This window comes from Rhipicephalus microplus, unplaced genomic scaffold, assembly GCF_043290135.1.
Source record: "Rhipicephalus microplus isolate Deutch F79 unplaced genomic scaffold, USDA_Rmic scaffold_12, whole genome shotgun sequence".
Lineage (NCBI taxonomy): Eukaryota > Metazoa > Arthropoda > Arachnida > Ixodida > Ixodidae > Rhipicephalus > Rhipicephalus microplus.
Genome location: NW_027464585.1, coordinates 48,840,332 through 48,845,354, shown reverse-complemented (window position 1 = coordinate 48,845,354; position 5,023 = coordinate 48,840,332).

Genomic DNA, 5,023 nt, shown 5'->3' with positions numbered 1-5,023 from the left:
CTGAGTGTATTGCTGTGAATTTTCGTTTCCTCATAATTTAACAAGACATCAAAGTTCATGTGTCAGATCACTGAACGACGTCTATTTTGGCCAGGTCTGGGCACTCACTGGCCACACAACTGCTAGATGAGCTCAATGAATACTCTATAGAATCTTGCAGCACTTTTTAAGTACTGAAGGGGCTTTGTAGCAGAATGCTCGAGACCCCGCATTCGATTTTGGCTTGAACCCTGCTTTTTCTAATTTATTATCTTTTCAATAATCTCACCAAGGTCATGTGAATTTTCCTACTCCACACAACATTTTTCAAGGCAAACCTTATGCTTCACAAGGGGCGCTTAAGGCTCTTGTCTTAATAAACGCGGAATCCAAACTACTCTCAGCGCAGCCGTAAGCCAGGCACAACGTATAATTAGCCCATGACTTCACCACAGTTAATTAGCGAGCAGGTTTAGTAGGTTGCACTTATAGATGGCATGCTTTGATGTCACTGAAACCGCTGCGTTGAGACAGAAGTATGTGAAGACACATCACTTGCCATTTCAAATAAAATGTGTTATGAAACGTTTTCTGAAAAGTTTCAACTGCGTGTGTATTCAGAATCGTGGCCGTCCATTCATAACTATACCTCGACAAAGTTTATTTATTCGTTACATTCAATTCCCATCTCACGTTGCTTTAGGTCGGCAAAAGTCTCTGCCGTCGACAAAACATGGTGACCCAGCCACAGTTGACCGAGGTTCACGGCATCACATCGTCTCGATGGCAGCACCACAAAGTAGTCACGAACGTTGTTTCCACTTTGATAAGTTGTGCGGCACCGTATGATGACGCATGCGGTATGCACGGTGAGGACGAAGCCACCCAGAACACGCTGCAGAACGCAATACAACGAAACCAGCAAGAAAAAACTTAGATGCGGCACCACGCGAGTGACGGCAAAAGGTGACAGAGCACAGATTTACTTGAAAACAGAAATAGGCAGATCCCTCGCTGTACTTCTATGGTATACACAGCTGAGAGCATGAAAATTGCTGTTAATTTTTGGCTATGTCCTAGCTTCCTAAAAAAATCTGTCTTTTTGAGCAAACGAAGGCTACCGCTGTGTTAATAACTTTTCTTGCCATGATGTTGAACTGGCGTCTCATTTTCATATCCTATGGTGGTAGACAAGGCCCCGTGGACGTTTAGAAGCTCGAGAGATTCAAAATGGCATGATTAATTAAAGATAATGCTTTGGGATCTGTATGACTCATCTCTATTGAAGCAGGGTCATTTACTGCCGGGCAGCTTCATTTTCGCTTCCCGACCCTTTCAATACCATCAAAACATCTCATACATCCTTCGTTGGACATGCAGACGTTCCGGCCAAATCTTTTTCGCAGTGACTCCGCTCGTTCGCTGTCAGGCTCAATCGTGGAGTGCCAGTACATTCCGAAGCTACATTCATGATGTCGCGGTCGAGCTATCTATTGGCTGAAACCCTAAACGCAATTAATGAAGCATTTCCCATTATTTCTAGACTTAATGCTACAAAGTTTCCAAATACGCGTTTTCCTGATTATACTGTATACAATTACGTGCATCAGCTCCTCATGCTTCCCCACTTAAATCAAACGACGCATTTCTAGAAACGTTTACAACTCAGTGGCACCAAAACTACGCAGCTGAACAAAGAGTGCCGCCTGTAGTGAGAACAATGTTCGGGGCATCGGCAAGTTTACGCTTGCCATAAGTGGTTCAGCTTCGAAACATTACGCATTCGTCTACGATGACAGCGAAACCGAATGATGCGATACTGGTAAGAAATTACAACGTGAGGAAGCACGTGGGCCGGCACACATGCTGCTGTCTTACCAATGCATATTTAGCGAAAAAAAAACCAATGAAATAGCTTGCTTACGTAACGAAGACCATTCGCGCCGACCTGCCCATGAATTCAGCGTGCCGCGCTCAGGAAGTGCAGTAGAAATTGATCGTCCAGGCATCTGACGACAAAAAAGGAACCTTCAAGGAAGGCACAACGTTAACTAGCAACATTCGGTGAAGAGCAGCAGAAATGAATAACCACTATTACCAAGCTGCGTGAAAACGACGCACAAGGCTTACCGTGGGCGATGAGACTTGAAGGTCTGACACCAGCGGTCGTCGTTCGCGGTTGCTTTATATTTTGGCCGACAGAAACACGTACGACATCGCCACAACAACGCGAGATATCTGCGCTCGCATGGAGGAAGGAAACCACTCATTCGTGACGGCCATAATTGCATTGCTAGCGCGGTGTCCTCCATGGCGGCGTCCGCTTTAAAAAAAGCCAGGCGGGCACCCCAAGCTCGAAAGTAGTTGCTTTCCAAAACAAAGATAAAAAGCAACGCAACGTCCCATCCTGTAAAAAAAATTTTTTCCCGTCCTTCTTTTTTCTTTCTTTCACCTCTCGCATGCGCAGACACTAAGGAGACCTCAAATTCGACGTTCAGGTGCTGTGCAGACGTGTTTTCGCGCGCTCCACCTGTTCGGCGGATTCAAGGTTGTGCAAGGTTGTGCAAGATCATTTGGTGCAGAAGCATCGCGCAACTCGAGATAAGTTTCTCTTCTTTTCTTTGTTTTCGTGAACATCATTAGTATTTTTTCGCCTAATCAAAAATTAGCATTGCGAGTATTGTAGGTGAGGGACACGGGCAACAATGTAGTGACGTTGACCACGTGAACGGGGTAGGCGGCTGTTTTGAAGAAGTTCGGGGCACCCGGTTAGTTGTTAAACAGCTAGAGCCGAACACGAAGGGGACCCAGTGAGAGGTTACAAGGGAAATTGAACACGCGTGTGTTTGGTGTAGGCGGCAGCTTCAAACAGCTGTTGAGGTAGGAGAGTTAACGGAGGCGGCTGGATAGCGGGATTAGGGTTAAACGTGGGGCTGTCGGGCACTCGGTTTGATGGTCGGGCGGGCGATGGCTAAGGAGGCTAGGAAAAGCACGAGAGAGAGTGAGCTAGCGCAGTGCGAAGAATGCAAGTGCTGGTGCTACTTATATGAGACAGCATTCACGAGTTTGGGCGACGCGAAGAAGGCGAGCTTCGTGTGCAGGCTGTGCGAGGCACTGAAGGCGGCCGTGCAGCGCATGGAGGATAGCATCGAGGGGCTTCAGGGGGATCTTAGGGCGGAACGGCAGCAGAGGATAGAACTCCAAAAACAGCTCGGAGCATCGCGTGAGCGGGAGGAGGCTACAACCAGTCTATTAGAGCAAATGAAGGGCGACGTTCGAAAAGAACGGGAAGGGCGGACCGAGCTCGAGCAGAGGGTAAAAGAGCTAATGGCGCTTTGCCCCGGCCCCGAGCGGTGTGAGATGGAAGGCGCGGGTAGCGGAGAAAGCGACAGGTGGGAAGGAACAAACGAGAAGGGAGGTAAGGGGGCCGCAGTGTCTGGCCACAGCATGGAGGCTCCGAGAACATACAGCTCGGTGGCGCGGCAGTCCTCAAGAAGGGCAGAAACACAGGACAGACGGCAGAGAGAGAAACAGGTGAAGCAAACCGAGACACCATCCCAAACAGGAAGCCAGCGATTGGAGCGTAGAAGGGTCCTCGTTGTGGACCCTTCTACGTGGCCAGGGTTAGGGATGGCGTCTTCAAGACAGTGAAGGAAGATGGGAAGTCAGGGTGGAGGCACAGTCAGGGAAGAGCATGGTGGATGCACTGGCCAAAGCTCGGGAGGTTGTAGAGAACAGCATGGAGGGTGAAAATCTAGTCATGGATCGTGCTGGGCTCAATGATGTTTTGAAGTGCAAGGATCCCATCCTCTAACCTTCAGAGAAAGTTAGAGGATGGGATGTGTAAGCTCCGAGAAGCCTCTGGGAGTGTGCATGTGACCATATGCATAGTTCCAGAGGTCTGGGGGCCGCCTCGTGGAATTGAAACGAGGGTAGTGGAGACCAATTATGTGATCAAGGGTTTGAGCCGGTAACTGGGATACAGCGTAATTGAAGTTAACCAAGACGTGTATGAGCCCGGCGCTCTCCCCTTTGCACAGGATCGCATTCACTACAGTGGTGCGACGGGCAGGAGGGTCGGTAACAGAATGGGTCGCCAAGCCATAGATTTTTTAGGGGGCTACACTGTTGGCCCTGAAGCCAACAGTGTAATCAAAAACGGACCTAAAGAGGCACAAATATTCACGCCACATGAAGTCCTTGGGAGGAGACGTAAGCACAAGGGCCGAGCTAAGTCCGATGTAGGCTATAATAACAAGCAGGCTGGCAGGAAGAGGTTAAAGTGGGAAGAGATAGAAGAGCAGTTGAGGCTGGCGGAGCTGATGGTATATGGGGTTGTGGAGACACATCATCGGGACATGGAGCAACCACCCTGCAATCCCGACTACGTATATGAATATTGCAATAGAACAGAAGGCAGCAAAAGGGAGATGGAATTGGTGCATTTATACATATGAGCATGGGTTGGCAAAGAGTCAAGCAGGGATGCATGGAACATTTATGGTTAAGAGGGAAAGTAGCTGGGCAGATGACACTCCTTGGTTTGGTGTACTTGTGGACTGAAGCAAAGGCCAGAGAGGAAAACCAGGCAATGGTGGAGTGTATATCACAGAACATTGAGGAGTTGGTAGGAGAATGCGATACATGAAGAATGTCGATACAAAATAGAGGAAGCAAACTAGGAAAATAACTGGTAAATACTTAGAAAACAGCATGTGGCCAAACCAAAAAGAACTATCAGATAAGAAGAAAGTGAAGGAAGCTGAGACTGATATGTGGAGAATTGGCTTGATTAAGAAGTCCGCGCTAGAGATCTATCGAACTTTTAAGCAGGAAATTGCCAATCCAAGGAAATGATCTATGATAATACTCGGGGTAGTTCTCTACTGTTTGAGGCCAGGACGGGAGTGTTGCGAACCAAGACATATCAGCCCAAATACGAAGGGGTAGACACAGCATGCAGTGCGTGTGGAGAGGAAGAAAAACCGCCGAACATTTGATAATATTCTGTAAAGGGCTTCACCATATATTTCAGGATGATGGT